This window comes from Paralichthys olivaceus, chromosome 7 (assembly GCF_024713975.1).
Source record: "Paralichthys olivaceus isolate ysfri-2021 chromosome 7, ASM2471397v2, whole genome shotgun sequence".
Taxonomy (NCBI): Eukaryota; Metazoa; Chordata; class Actinopteri; order Pleuronectiformes; family Paralichthyidae; genus Paralichthys; species Paralichthys olivaceus.
The window spans coordinates 10,556,303-10,572,747 of record NC_091099.1 but is presented as its reverse complement, the minus strand read 5'-3'; the positions used below and the strand labels follow the sequence as shown (position 1 = coordinate 10,572,747).

Sequence of the window (16,445 nt, the reverse complement as noted above, 5' to 3'; positions counted from 1 at the left end):
ATCCTACCTCATGTGAGGTTTATCAAAGGGTGAAACAGAGGGTCATCACAGACGTCACTGCTTGGCATCAATTTTTCCCATGAAGCACATGTCAAACACACTCAGCTGTAGCTGCATTGAGGCTGTAGATTTAGAAATTTTATTACAGTTGCTTCCAGTGACTTTTTAATTGCTGGCGTTGTGTTTGCTCCTGACAGACATTCTAGCGAGTGCTCCAGGCTGAGATTTTTTTATCAACAAGAGTGATAGTGCATCTTAAAAGCAGCTCATTAAAAAGGAAACAGGAACCACTGAGCAGATAGATGTACAGGGGGGAAGCTGATTATTTCTTCAGGAGTGGTGTGGTTGCTGTTTGTGACACATATTTTATTCATACTTTGAAAACCAAAGCCACATTTCAAACCTACAGGAGGGGAATGTTTGATTATTGAAGACGTATGGATTTTAAGTAGGATATCACTCTAAGCACGACGTGGAGAAAGACTGTCATAAACTGCATAAAGATGGACAACATGACGGCTTCCCAAAAGTGAAGTAAAATGTCTTGATCGCCCCCTGGTGGCTGGCTGCTGTATAGGTCATAAACCCTGTGTCCTCCATGTTAGTCAATTGGACACTGCCAAAGAAGTAAAAGTACATGTCAAATTAATTAATTTTTCACATTGATGTTTGTGAAAAGTGTTTTTTTAAAGATACCTACGAATGGGGTTGAACGTCTGACTAATTAGTGACTGATTAATTATTGGTCAAAGGCATGTATGGGTGGGACCTCGCAACTGCAGCTCCATCGCTGATCACTACTCTGCAAACTCTGGTTCCAAATGCATTATGGCAACTTTCATATCTGAGATATTTTGCCTTCATTTCTGTGTAATGGGAGATTCATGGATCATCTGTATACAGTCTATGGTCTTGGTCTATAGTCCAGGCATCTGTGTGTGTGTGTGTGTGTGTGTGTGTGTGTGTGTGTGTGTGTGTGTGTGTGTGTGTGTGAAGCCTGTGTTGAGATGGAGAGTCTCAATGCCCCTAAACTGTGTGTGTTGTTTCAGCTGAGATGGTGTTGAAGGGACAGTGGTGAGATAGGGTGCAGTGTGGATGAGTTCGGTGTCAATAACCCACCATGCACCTGCAAGTCTCCACTCCTAACAGCAGCTGCTGACCGACTATAACTGCTCATGTGAGTGTTTAATTCAAGCTCAAGTTTGATGGGACACAGGACGAATGGTGGCAGACACAGTGGGGGATTGAGTAAGCAGTGATATGACAAGGGAGGAAAAAGGAGCAGGATGCCACCATCTGTTAACCACATGCACGCCCCACAGCAGTCACATAAATCTCAGCCATGCTCAGCAATGCAAGACCGCATTCCAACAGGCTAAACGACCACTGGCTAGCTGCCTCCACACAAATGTGCGGCTCATGCATCATACAGGCCTGGGTCATATATTTATCATATATACTGCAGCGGACAAGTTAAGGCAAAACACAATAGTTTGGTCAGGACACTGGAGTGAGCTGTACGAGAAGTATATTGACAACCAATTCTCCAGTGTGGAATCGTGATAGTGAGGAGGAGTTGTATATTTAATTAACAACTTGCCAGCATGTAGAAAAGTAGGTGAGACTTGGTAGAACAGTTACATTTTCATATTGAATGTGCTGCTGTTACAGTAGACGTGTGAATCATAGCTTCAAACTATTGGCTAGAAATCTGTAGGAAAAGTATCGCAGTGAGGCGATGGTTGATTTAAAAGTTGTTTATAAAGGCAAAGTTCTTCTGTTCTTCTGGTGTGGTCCTTTGGCCGTACACTACACAAGGAACAGTGGAAGTGCAAATACACAGGGCACACACAGCAGCCTGCACACACACACATGCACGCACACATACAGACACACACTGTTACAGGTCACCAGGGTTAAAGTAAAGCTCAAGCAGGGAGATGCGTGGATGAGTTGGGTGTTCCTGTCCTCTACAGATGGGCTGGAGATTTTCAACAGTGATTCTTCCCAGCAGCCTTTGTTTTATTACAGTTGCTATGTTATACCGCCATTGTGTGTGACTGTGATTGCAGCTTCAATGTCAGTGTTACGACCCACGTCTCTGCCCTTCACTGTTGCTTATACCACATATGAGTCAACATCTGAAATGCCCTTAATAGTGTGTGTTGATGCATGAGATTAAAATAATCCAACGTGTTTTTCTGATGTTTTCCTGGGAAGCGACAACATTCATATATATTGTAGGGTATTCCAATGCTAGGGAGGTATTGCAACCCTGCTGTTAAAAACTGTACTATACCTTCATTTTATTAGAACTGATGACAGTGTTTTAATAAGAGCCATATTTGCATCATTGGGCAGGGCAGTATGTGCTCTTGTAAATTTTCCAGGCGACGTCCAGGGCTTGTCAACAACGCAGATACACAAAACAATATGTGGTTTTATTCCCTTACATAACCAATAGTCAGGCCGAGCCAAAGGACACCACAAAGCTCGTCTGTAAAACATGTCTGAAACCTACCGACCAGGGAGCCAACATGTCCAACTTGCCAAAGCACAGACCATATGGAGGGGCCCCTGCAAATGGTGTCGTAAAACAAGTAGTTTTCCACATTACTGTGCCCTTTGTTAATATCTATGATATTTCCTTGTCATGTCTCTGATGTCACCTTGTATGACAAATTACAGGGTCGGGGAAATAATGCTGAGGGTTACTGGTTTTTAGTTGTAATGTAAAGAGGCATTTTATTCTGTGAAATTTCCTGCATGTGTGGAACTTGTCTTCATGTTTGACCTTTCGTACTCATTTAAAATCCTCTAAGATCTATAGAATGTGAAAGTAACATAGTCATTACAAAAAAATCTCATTTTCCATCTTTCGGAAACAGACATATCTTTGGCTTTTTTGGTCTGAATTCATGGAACTTTAGATCGATTGAAATCATTGCTGGTGAAGAAATGATATAATAACATAGCGGCAAGAGATGAGTCACCACTAATTTCACGTTTCCTTTCGAACCCGCCGTTCAATTGTAGCGTTCAAGCACTGCGGGTGAACAGGGCCCAGCCAATGAGAACGTCCAGTAATGACATCACAGTCACGCAGTGTGGGACATGGATGAGAACGATCCAGAAAAAACATCAGAAACACAGCAACAGAAGCAAGAGTTAACTCTTCTCTCATGATTCGCAGCAGTGATCAGCAGAAGTGGTTAGAGGGTGGCGTCCAGCCGAGCGCCTGCTTATGAGGCAAGAACACAGTGACACTCCACGGCTACTTTAGGAAAAGGAAACTGAAGAATAATCCCAGCCTCAGAGTCTCATTGGTGCACGTCCATCATCAGTCCCTCATCAGCATGCTTCTTCTATGAGGCTACAGAAAGCACAGCCAAAGTGGCTGCTTGCCTTGACCTGTATAAATGAAGGAACGTCCTTCAGAATATAATTGAAGACTACGGGGAACACTGCACAGGGAGTATAGATCTGAGGTATTGTTCCATTAACTCTTGGGGGACATTTGATTAATCTCCAATTTTCCATGGACATTAGCAAAATGGCCAGTTGATGAAAGCTTTGGCATGAATGGTTACTGTCCGTCCAGCTGGTGCTGCTCCAACAAGCCAGCCGGCTACCCAGATGCCAATTAATCCATGGTTTTAGCCTCTTCCTGCTAACTCTAATCTGGTTCACTATTATCAGAGCACATATCAGAAATGCTGTAGCTAAGATGTTTCTCTCTGACATCCGGAGAGATTTATAATGCTGTGTATCATCAGGACGGGCTGATATTGCAGCCAGTCACATGCTCAGTCAGCAGCTGCAGGACAGCTGTGACTTCCTGAAACCCAACTACTGATACTGTTGTCAAGCCAGGCTAATCATTCTGATATGACATTTTTCACTAAGTGCTTGAGAATCCCATTCCGTTATCAGAGATGTTACCTTCAAATCAGAAGTACTCTGGGTTGTATGGAGCATCTACTACTGTACTCCACAGCTGGTTGAATCTATTCCAGGTATGCAAGATTCAGAGTGTCTGCCTAGTAGCAACGGAGCGCTCCTGAGGGGGTTTATTTGACGTCACCTGATGACATAAAATTGATGAATGGGTGAGCAAGAGTTCATAATTCCATCCATTTTGTAGATAACATGAAATTAAACAGGGAATGAGTGAAGGAAAGAACGATGACTTAATCAAATTAGCTTTTCAATATAATCAGTCAATGGGCGTTGTAGGAGTTTATCAAAAATAAGTTAATGAAAGAAACATTATTGTCCTACTGATACTTCCCTGTGTCTGCCTCACAACACATAAAATTAGTTCATCTCGCCTCGCTGACTTTCTTTTTCTCTCTTCTACTTCTTCCTTTCATCCTCAGCCAGGAGTTTTTGGACATGTAAAATGTAAAAAAATGCAGGAAGGAGGAGAAGAAAGAAAGGACAGTTCTAAAGGAATATGGCTCGTATTAATCTGGAAATATTGCTTTACCTCATCTGAACTAAATTACTGGTCTGAACTCGCTGTCCTCAGAGAGCAGGCAGCGCGCCACCGGCAGCCCAGATGGGCAAGGAGCGGTCGGCAGATCTGTCACCATGACCACGGTGAGCACATGGACCCCTGGTCTGTCGAGCTGTGTAGCTGTTCTTTCATACAGCGGATCAAAAGTGTGTCTTTGTTATTTTTGGGCTCAGGTTTGATACTCAGGGGCAGCAGCTCTGGAGCCAAATTCTGTCATTTAAAAAATGTCTTTTTATATCATGATGGCATTTGAAAAAATTTTATGGTAGATTAGAGGACTCAGTCAAACTTGTGCCTTATTGTTGAGTAAGATCCAAATGTGCTTCTCTGGAGGCCATGGTATCTATAGTTAGATGAGAGGAGCTAGCTTGGTGCTGCCAAAGCTTGCCAAGGCTTGTGGTTTCCACTGGTAAGGGGTAGAGGCGGGCACAAGTGACTTCAGCATCTCTAACTGCTACTCGGAGGAATTTAAAGGTATGATGAACACGCTACAAGTAAACACTGGCCCATCCACTCTCTCTCACTCATAACTAAGCAGAACTGACACACAAAAATGTATCTGTGCTACACAGTAAGATAGAGCCTCAGAGAGACAAGAGATAGATGTGACTATTACGTAATAGCAATGCCCAGTGGCAATGAGTCGAACAGCACTTGGTTTGATGATGGCTTATAACTCCAGCTGTCATGGATGTTAGCCACGCTGTTTTTTTTTGGAATGCTCACATGGCACTCTCGAATCAGATGAAAGGGTTAGTTGCATCACTCCTCTGCAATCCAACAGGTAAATGTGCTCGCTCCCAGAGATGCCGAGTGGCATGCTTGGTCTAGTCAGAGAGAAGGGGTCAATGATGGAGGTGGATTGGGTTTTTTTGTTCTTAAATGAACTCCAGTTTTTACCTTTGAAAATTTTACAAGACAGAGGAAAGCTGTGATTTATCTCCAACGATGATCTTTCATGAGAGAAAATCATAAATTACTACACATGTGCCCCTGACAAGAGTCTCCAACAGAAACCAGCAGGAATGTTACAGTAGGTGTGAGTGACAACAAGCAAGCAGGCTGGACTGCCTCAGTGCTTCAGTTGTTACTGCTCAGCACGTGCAGCACATACCACACAGTACATCTGCACTCACCAAACACAAAATCAAACAATATAAACTAACTTTGATTCTGACCTGATGAGACTGTTTGCTACAAATTAATTCCATAGTTCGTCTGTGCAAGCAGTTTATCACAACCCAGAGTTACACTTTACTGCCTCTAGTGGCCGCAGAAATTATAACAGGAGCAAAGGAGGAAGTCAGGTGATGTAGTTCATAAAGCGAGTTTACGCTGACGGGATGTATGGATGAATGGTATGATCTGTTGTTTCTTTTCTCTATTACCGTCCCACATATTTACTATTGTAACCAAAGCATCCTTTTAAACCAAAACAACGAAGTTGTATATTAAAAGAGTGTCAGTGTTGATAAGTTGAAGAATGAATAATCGGACTGGATTTAGACATTGTAATCAAAATACTGAAGTTCAAATGTGGTTCCAAAAGCAGGAACGGTAGTTTGGATATGACAATTTGAATTGACGTGCTTTCACCCTGAGAAATAGGAAATTGTCATATCATGACAAGTTGATACAGATGCTGTCAATATATATTGGCTTTTAGACATTTCATCAGAATTGCAGAAAGTAAATTGTACTTTTAAATGAATCTACCTGCACAGCAGCTCAAAAACAACCTATGCATTGGCTGCATTGGACACCACTACTGTATACTAATAGATCTTTCTCCTTCCTATTTGAGGCCTTTCCATTTAAAGTGCTTGGCAGCAGTCATGTTGACTAAAAGGCAACACAAACCAATGGTTTCTTGACACGTCAACTAATCAGGATACATCACTTTTATATGTTCCAGTATCAAGACACATTAGCTCTTTGGATTCATCACATTTTTACCACAAATCCCAGCTGTTGTACATGCTTGTGGTACGGCATCACTTAATGTCGCATGATGCCACAGATGTGTATCCAACAGCAGTCCTGCCATACAGGGCTAAGAAATATGCAATTGACATGCCCCTCCTTCATAGAAGATGTAGTGGTCAGTATGTCCTGTGTGTCCAGATTCACCTGGCCTAGCCTAACTCAGACTTCAGGAAACAAATCCCCGTGGGAGAGGGAAATGTGCCTGTGAGAGGCCCACTCGTGGGCGGCAGAGTGGTTTTATACACAGACTGGCATTATCTGTGTCTCCTACTCCACTGAAAGGACAGGGCCACTAAATATACGCTGTGAGGCCTTCCCAGGCTCCTCTGGGCTGGGGAGATGCGGCCACTGCTTGGGCCGAAGGCCAATGACATGGTTGCCGACCTCCACGGAAAGTATTTTTAAGGTCAATTACAGGGTACAGTGCCTTTAGATGGCCGACTGGTGCTGAGGAGGCCTCATATTAAAGGTTTATGTGGAGAGGGACGAGAGAAGCCTGTCTTAGCTCACCCCAGCTCCCATTGTTACCACACACCCACTAAGACAGTGCACCGAGGGATTCACAGGGTGATGCATGCGGCGTGTGTGTGTGTACTAAAAGAGAGACCAACACAGAGACATAAACAACAACAAAAGTCAATGATGATGAATATTGTCACTGACATAAAGATGACTTCATAAGCTCAAAGTGAATTGTTGGACTTATATTCCTGTTTGTCTCTGTATCCAAAATGCATCACTTTTATCTAAATATTCTTGTGTATTTATGCTGTTATCTACTCTTAATGTTAATGTCAACATATGCAAAAGTGGTCTTCAATTAGATGAGTCACAAGCACTTAAGCATTTGGATTAAATCTTGACCCTTTTTTTGAATGAGGGCTTCCTGTAAGCTTAAAGGTTCAGTGTGTAGAATTTTGTGATATCTCATGTTGAAGATGCATGTTGCAGCTGAACACCCCTCACCTCACCCTCTCCTTCCAAACATGAAAAAGAAACTATGGAAACCTGCAGTTGTCATAAAAACTCAAAAGTTGTTTAATTGTCCAGTCTGGACTAATGTAAAAAACATGGTGGCCTCCGTAGAGAGGATCCCCTCCTTGTAAATATAAAGGATTTAAATATAAAGGGCCTTTTCTGGGGTTAAGAAAACTACAATTTATACAATTTAGATGAAACCAACTAGTGAAAACATGAGAATTATTCTACATTAAATGTCTGCCAATAGATCCCTTTCACCTTAATCTTACACACTGGACCTTTAACATTGCATAAAACTAACAGTGCTGATAATTAAAGGATAAGGTTTTCCCCCCAAGTTTGTCTTGAAACAACACTCACAGGCCCATATGTTTATTGAACAAATGAAACAGTTTGAAAGATTTACCAGCCACTGTAATTATTGCTCCTCTTTTAGTGGCCATGTAACTGCTATTGGAGCAAAGTGAAAGTCAGGTGACGCAGTATGAAGAGCGACAAAGTCTATGTAAGGAGGAAGGGATGAGGCAGACAGATGGTCGACAAAACTGTCACACAGGAGGTCACTGTTCATTTCCTGCGTTAAACCAATAGTTTTACGTTTATTTTATACAAAAGCATTCCACAACGTTAACTGTGTATGTATTACTGAAACCATGACAACAATGATACTTATTTAAATCCAGAACTACATCTCATTCTCAATGTCACGAAGATCAGTTTGTGTGACTGTGACTGCTCCACAACCCTAACAACATGTTATTTATTGTTGCCATGACGAAGAAGATTCGGTACACCTGTCTCAGGTACGCTCCTGTGGGTCGTATGTATGTGAGCTTTTAAGTTTGAATACTTGATGCATGAAGAGCTTTCCTGACATTCCAGTTTGAGAGTGAGGTCCAAATACAGGCCTTGTTTTACACATAAACCACTCTCATCTTCTAAACTGGAAGATAACATAATCCTGAGTTAGTTAAGTTAGTATGAAATCATGAGTCTTGCTTTCCCTTCAGCATTTAGCTGAGCAAGATTTAGCTGCAAAATGGCCATAACTTTGAAAGACACCCACTGGATTTGAGTAACTAGTAAAGCCTCCAATTAACCCAGATTCAATTTCTGAGTTTCCCTTTCATTATAGATGAGATAGAAAGTCATCTCTTCACAGATGAATGAATAGAAGGAGCAGTAACTTTGTCATCGATAAACTACCCCAAGCCAGGCTATGAATTTTTTTTATATGAAAAAAAAATCCTGAAATAACAAGTTGCAAGATATCCATATCATGATGCCAAAAATGAATCATGATCAGTGTGTCTATATTTTTGCAAAGGCATTTCTCCGCTCTATGCGCCTTCAAATTTTATTTATTTATTTATTATTTGGTGAGGACCACTGCACATCAAAAAAATTCTAGGGTATTATAAGTACATTTAAAAGGCTGCACTGTCTGTCTTCATAATGTTGGACCAGAACACACAGTCTCAGCAGAGAGAACACATAGCGTATCCGTCCATACGGACACAGACAGATAATAAACATGTGATAATAAACATACACTGTTGCTCATTAGAGGGCTTATCTTAATCCTCCACCCCCGCACATACACACACTCACACATGCCCCATTCTCTCTTCATAGGCCACACACGCAGACCCACACAGCTGACCAACACTTAATATAAATGAACATCCAGCGAGATGATTTTGGTCCTTTTCATGATTCATTCCAACATGACTCCAGCCGGCCATAAATACAGGTCTGTCAGAATGTGTTCTACCCCACAGAGTGGGGAGCGGTGGAAGGTACAGTAGACACCATTCACCTCTCTGTGTGTTTGAGGAGGGGGGCACACACAGGGAAGGTTGGAGCTGGTGGCTTTGGTCTCCATGAAGAGTGAAGTATTGATGGGACAAAAGTGAGGGGAAGGATTGAAAGACCTATTTGTGCAGATGAGGGCCAGGCATCTGTATGTTTGCTTTGCTGTGGCTCCGCTACAGTTCAATGGCAGCTCTATCCACCGCCCTTTTCTATTTCAACCCAGACGCTTCAATCGAACAAAATAAAGACACCGGATAAAGAAGCCCAAAGAGGAAACACTGATATGTGTTGTAGTATTTAATTGTATCACTTTATCACTGTGTTCCAGACATAATTTACATTTTGCCTCAGTTACCCTTCAATTAACTACAGTTTAGCCTGAGACTCCAGTCTAGCGAAGCACAGCATAGTGTTTAACTTGTGTCACTGTGTGAACATGATTAGTAAATGAGCTGGGCTTTTTTAGGTGTCCCAGGATGAAAACATTATTTTTTATGTGCTGAGAAAAATAAAAAATGCTTGAAAACAAATTCGATAGAAATCAAGAATAAAAGAATGCTTCTATGGATATCTATTAAATACCAAGTGCAGCTATGCAAGCAATACATTTAGGCAAAGCATTCATTAGGTTTAACCAACATAATAATTATTCTTTGTGAAAGATAATTGTAAGGAGAAGCCAAGTTTCGTGTGTACCATGAATCCTTTTTCAGTTTTTTTCTCACATAATTCTTGCTTTCACCAGCACCCACCATGGTATAATCATGAATGGTGAACTCACAGCAGCATTGCTAGAAAAACAATTCATAGTGGATGATTTACATTCATTGCCAACGTTCAGAGCCAAGGCAATGTTTGTAAGAAGTATCACTTTAAGCCGGGTGGGGTGATGGATAGGTACAAGGTACATTGACCCAAGTAAGAACACATTGCATTTTGGTATAGATCCAAATCAAGGGACAGATCCAGGAATTTTTTTTCAACAAAAGAAAGAGTTTTTAGGGGACTGATATTTAAGAGTGTGTGAAACTGCATGATCAAAATAAAAATCTAAATGTGGTTTCATAAGGGGACGTTTGGGCCTTTGTGGAGTTAGTGCCATTCTTCTCGCCATTTTATCAACCATGGCTAATGATCTTTACCTAACCACGCTACTTGTTCTCCTGGGTATGCATCTGTGCTACCTGATCCATTGGTAGTTGTCCCACTTGTTACTTTGTCATCATCATTATATAAAGTAGTGTCTACTATCGGTTACATTCCTTCATCCACAGAAAGTTGCCTCCTCAGATTTATGTTATGTTACCTCATGTCAAATTTGCAGGTAAATTACTGTCCACCGGCTTTGAACTGGAAAAGTAGAATATTGGTATCAGCAGATTGTCTGAGTTGAGGTGTTATCAGAAAGAAAAAGTCAAATGTGAACATCACTAACCATAACCACTTTGTCTAACTCACACTATCAATTATTTGTTCCTGTCTGGAGCTGTGGTTGCTTTGAAGCTTTTTTATCTTAAATGTAATGGTCTGAGGAATGGCTTTCACCATTTCTTCAACAATTCCTCTTTCACCTCTAACCCCGCAGTCCCACCACCAACTCATCACAGCCCTAGCCCCCAGCCCTTGGCTTCCTGGGAACATCATCACTCCTGGTCCACAGTGCAGGGCGAGTACACATCGCCATGCTGCTAAGTCTACACTGGCTGGGGTGCCCCGTGTTTGCCCTGAGGGAGAGCATGTGTTCATGGCTGCTGGGCTCTCTGGGTCAGAAATGGCACACCAGGGTGTGATGGACTCTGCCCGTCGCTGGTCATGGCCATTGTAGGTGTGAAATTCCCTGAGCTGAGGCTGGCCACTCAACCCAGCTGCTCCAGAACCCAAAAGCTGCACAGACAAAGGGAGGGAATGGATGTGTTAGACCTTTTGGTCAGACACCATTACTGGCAGCTTGAGTTTAAACCCAGTCTCATTTGTCTGCAGAGCCTTCATGTCACACTTTCATGCACAAACACACAAAGAACTGATCCCTGTGTTTGTAAAGTACTGGATTTTCCTGCTATAAAGTTTTAACATACTTGTTTTTATTGGACATTTCAGGTGTTAGGGTTACTCAGTGAGTCATGGAATAATGTCACCATATGCAGTCAGTGCCTACACTCAGTACACATAATTGACAGTTACAGGAGAGTTGGTATTGGTGGCGATGGAAGGCCTTTCATTGGGGCTCTGGGTGTGTCACCAACAGAGCCTGGAATGACCCTGGTCCTGTACATCCTTGCAGACATTTTGGCAAAATAAGGTTGCAGATATCATTTTACAACTTGGAAGGAAAACAGTGCTCTTACTGTACTTAACGTGCTAACTAGATACTTGCATGTCAAGCTGAAGTAAATATTGTATAAAACACAGACCTGAGGCTTAATCTTTGCTATAGCAAGGTTTGTCAAGTCTTGCTCCAGAAGCAGTCCAGGTTACCACAGATGAATGACTGTGTGCTTCAGCATGCACCAGCTATTGTGGCACACGGCCAGGGTTAGACACTTGACTCCGTCTCCCTGCCGTGGCTGCACTGATTCATCCTCTTTTACAGTGAAATCCATCATTGGTTCATAAATATTGTTTCCCTGTATTCTTCAGAAGAAAACAGAGGCCTCTGTGGAGAGCATTAACCAAGCTTTTCCCATTGCTATATTTAGCTTTAGAGGAATATATTTAACTTTACAGTGGGTCAATAAATGTCTGCCTTAATGAGTTATGTTTGACCCAGGTGTTGCTCCCATATGGAAGTTTAGAATAGGTCATTAAAACTGTTTATATGGGGATCATTGGTGTTTTATATGATTTCTTATCTTCCGCAGTCCATGAGACACCTCAGAGAGAATTTGAGTCTATGGGTTAAGTATGAAGATGTGTTTTTAGTACCTGATATATGTGTTTAGACTAGTATAATGCAAGCCATTGATGTCTCCTGATATGCATATGCCTTCTGGCCAGGTTTCTCCAGATTCATCCTGGAAACGTAGGTTCCTTCACTTTGATGCATCTCACAAAGGTTTCCTGTGTGATGAACACAGAAAGACCCTTTTTTCCATCTGCCGCAACTCTGCTTTTGATTCAGGTTGTTAAGAGGGAATTTCAATTTTACAGCAACCTATGACTGAATCCTGAAGTCCATTATAATTCCAGCTTCCATCCAAAACTCATGCTGTTCCTCATGTTCTATATAAACTTTAAATCCCATTGTGTGTTCTTACCACAAAGTATTTGCAGTTATTGGCGTTACAATTTTTCATGCTCTACTATAATGTGTTTCTCCCTGTGGCCCACACCAGTCTGGTGCTTAGCCAAACGTGTGTGATGCCCGGCAGTCAGACCTTTTCCTGTGGCTTTTGAAATCAAGTCAATTAGGCAAAATGTTTTTAGCTTTTCTTTAATGTGAAGTTCCTGTGAGATGATGGAGCCATGCTTTCTGCAGCCTGCTCTGTGCACAGGCTGTTTTTTTCTACAGCTGTGTAAGAATCCCCCCTTTACATCTGATGTTGTCATTTTTTATCATAAGTCATAATCATAATGTTTATGTGCAATCATTGGACATTTTATGACCTCTCGTCCAATCTGTTGTTTATGACTAGCAGATTTTCTGCACCATGCAGCACGTGGCACTCCCATTAGAGAAAGCTATGTGTTTGTTTCAGTCTTTGGACTGAATACAGTTTTACAGCAACAGGAATGAAAACATTTATTATTTTAAATCTTTCTAATGAATTGTTGTACAGTATGTGTGCTGCACTAGATTAAATGAATGATAAAATAAATGTGGTAGGATTCGCTACAGAATCCTAAAGATAAAGCAGGGACAGAAACCTCAGTTGTGCACTCGTGAGGCACAAAGGTGCATCCTCCCTAAAAGACACATGGAGGGTGAGAGTGGTGTTGTGTAAAAGGGTTCGTACCAAACCTCATCCCTCTCTCTAAATCCACTGTATGTACATTATACAGCTCAACTCAGCCCCTAGTGGCTGGATATAAAATTGTCTCCTCACAGTGAAATCTACCTCCATTTTTAAATCCCAGTTTTTGATCCCGAGGTGCAATCATACCTTTGTGCAACAAGGTACGACTGACAGGCTGTCATTACTGTTTTAATTTTCCTCATTATACCACCACTTAATGCTATTTTTATCTATTTACTATCGTTTCGGTAATGACAATTCTTGATTACATAGTGAGACAGTAAACAAACTACAGCTTTCAGATGTTGGATTAGTCTTTTCTCTGTCACTAAAGCCTCAGATTACACATAAAGCACCACAGAGAGGCTGTTCATGTCTCTGGTTTTGCAGGATTAGTGTTTCTTAGCAGTAAAAAAAAGCAGTGAAATTAATTTCACTGCCTTCTCTGTCGTCCCTCCACCAGCCCACTCCTACTGTCTGGAGCTCCAACCCCAGGCCTGGGCTTTCACAGCCCACATTGAAGGGAGCCCATAACCTTTAAGTGCTGTTTTGTGGACCCGTGTAAATTTGACACTATAATGCCACAGAGAGGGTCTGTGTAGGTGTTAATGTTAGTGTGGGAGATCTGCATAATCCCTGCTTGCATCATCACGTGCTGCCAGAAAAATTCCATTGCAACTTTCAAGTTATTTTGTTCCTCTTCTGTAATTCTAAGAATTTTTTTTGTCTACATTTTGTAATATGATATTTTTGTATCTCCATCTGTTCTTTTACTGAATATAATATCTCAGTATCTTAGATTTATGTTGCCTCAGCACTGGGAAAGCACTTCAGATGGGATACCAGATGCTGGACTGGCAGTCCGCAGTCATGGTTGAGGTAGTGATGCTCTGTGGTGATGGCTCTTTCTAATTTTCAGCAGGATCAAGGCTGAACTGTCATGCTATGAAATGAAGACTGACCTACAGCAGTTACCAGTAAATTACTCCTCTGAGATTCTAGGAAATTACTACATGAAACTTCTCTTGTCATTGAACTCCGAAACTATTTTTTGCGATTTCATGTCAAGTACCATACAGTATGTTTTGACCTCCAATGCACCCATAACTGTAAAGTGCTTTATCGTTTTTTTTTCCCTACGTTCAATGACTTTGTCTTACAAATAGATCCAAGACATTGAACCTTCTTTTCTTTTTCTTTTCACTCCTCTCCACTTGTGCCATGGCCCGGTTTAAACTCGGTATAGCTAGGTTTGTGTGTGGTGGCACTGGGGGCAGGGTGCAGCGCTGGCCTGGGTTGAGTGTACCCAGCCCCACATAATTACAGACAGTAAACAGCTCATGCTTTTAGGCCTATTTTCCCCCGTCTGATGAGGAGAGAGTTCACTTTTGGCTTAAGAAGAAAAGGCAGCGAGAATGAGGTGGAGGGAAAAGACTCACTGAAGACAGACAAAAAGTCTCATCCAGGGTGTTGATGATGGAAGCAGTTTGTAAAGAGCTGGTGAGACTTACAGACAGGTTTATAGAAACACAAACAGGCCGAGACAGACATCCCGGCGTGTTAGTGTCCCCACCCCCTTGAACCTAACACACACACTCATGCACACTTTTACAGACACACACACACAAACACACGCAGTCACGCTTTCTCTTTAGCGACAGACTTTTGATGTGAATTTCTTACATCAAGTCTCAATAAGAACTTCGATCAACCTCTTGTAAAACGCTTTTTACTTTCCCCTCTGAAGCTGTCAAACTGATCACTCTCGCTCTCTGTCTTCCTCTGAGCGTCTGTGTTTTTCTTTCCACCTCTCCGGTGAATCCCCCCACTGCCGCACAGTCTTCACTTCACTTGTAAAATATTTAATTCTCCTTCTGTTTCCTTCTTCATTTCACTTCTCACTAATTTCACCCTTCCGCCTCACACACTCTTCCTCCTTCACAAGTGCTCCACCGGCAAAAGTGTTAATTCTGAGGTAGTGAACTTAACAAAGATTCAAAACAAAGAAGATTTGTGGATACAAATCATATGCCACCTCCTTGACTGTCCATCTCCTTCCTTGTGTCTCTCTGTCCTTCTTTCTCTCTGTGCACTGCACAGCCCTGGCAGGAGGTGGGATGGGAGGTTTTCTCTGGCAGACTGCTCCCCCCTCTCTTGGCTGGGACAGGCCCTGGAGCGTGCTACTGGCTGGGAGTGTGGAAGGGAAGCGGGGAGGTAGTGAAGGAGGGAGGGGGAGGGCTTGGGAGGAGGGAGACTGTCGGGGTGGAGGCGTGGTCTTGCAGCTGGTAATGAAGTCTTCTCTTTTCATCCTCAGAAGGCAGAGTGTGAGCGGACGAGCCCAGGATCTGCGTGGCTCCGCTGCTTTCCCTGCCTGTAAAGTGTGCCGAGCGCTGCACCACTGTGCGCTGCCTGGCCTGTGTCGCTGCTCAGCCTCCCAAAGCTGAGACATACAAGGAGACCAGGACTCTGAGAGACGGCCACAGTCATGAGGCTCTCCCTTGCGTCGGCTCCACAGCATTACTCTTGAGGTAAGACTTCAGACTGTCTGCTTCTTGTGTGCTGCTGTGTTGCTTCTGCCTGTCTCTCTCTCTCACTGTCTGTCTGTCTCTGTTGATTATTGTGGTGGGTGGGTTGGTGGGGGTGTAAAGGGGGTTGTCTGGGTTAAGTCCCTCCCACTTTTAATGTGCACGTGTGTGTGTGTGTGTGTGTTTGTGCGCGTGCAGTGTGAGGTATGTATGCGCTTGTGCATGTGTGAGCATGCACACATGGGTATGCTGTATGAGTGCGTCTATGCAAGTTTCCTACACTGTTTATGTGTGAGTGCAGACTGAGTCAGCGTTCAGTGAAAGGTTTATGTTAATAGTGATAAATGGCTCCTACTGGTCAGTCGAGGAAGAGGGTCAGACAGAGGCTTAGCAGTTCTGTGAAAAGGATGATGGGGCCAGTAAGGAATGGGAACTTTAGTAACAGAGTTATAATTCGGCTTTTCAGAAAAGCTTTTTCTCTGGTAGATTTAATATCATTCTGTTGACTTTTACAGTTGCTTTGGTTGAGTGCTCATCTAATAAAAAGCCATACAGTGACACCACCCTCTAATATCAAATGAGCTGTTAAATGCACAGGGTAATATTATGACAGCTGAATATGTGGATGTGTTGTGTGTGGGCATGTGTGGATATGTTTATTTGCCC

General features: G+C 42.4%; 1 protein-coding gene across 4 annotated transcripts in view; it reads left to right on the top strand.

Moving 5' to 3' along the window:
* LOC109624519 (zinc finger protein 469) overlaps positions 1–16,445 on the top strand; it is a 181,391-nt gene that overhangs the window by 123,813 nt on the left and 41,133 nt on the right. For all 4 annotated transcript variants that reach the window (XM_069528426.1, XM_020079257.2, XM_020079258.2 and 1 more), the window contains one exon: positions 15,569–15,782. The gene's annotated coding sequence lies outside the window, so the exon portion shown is untranslated. The remainder of the gene's footprint in view (positions 1–15,568; positions 15,783–16,445) is intronic.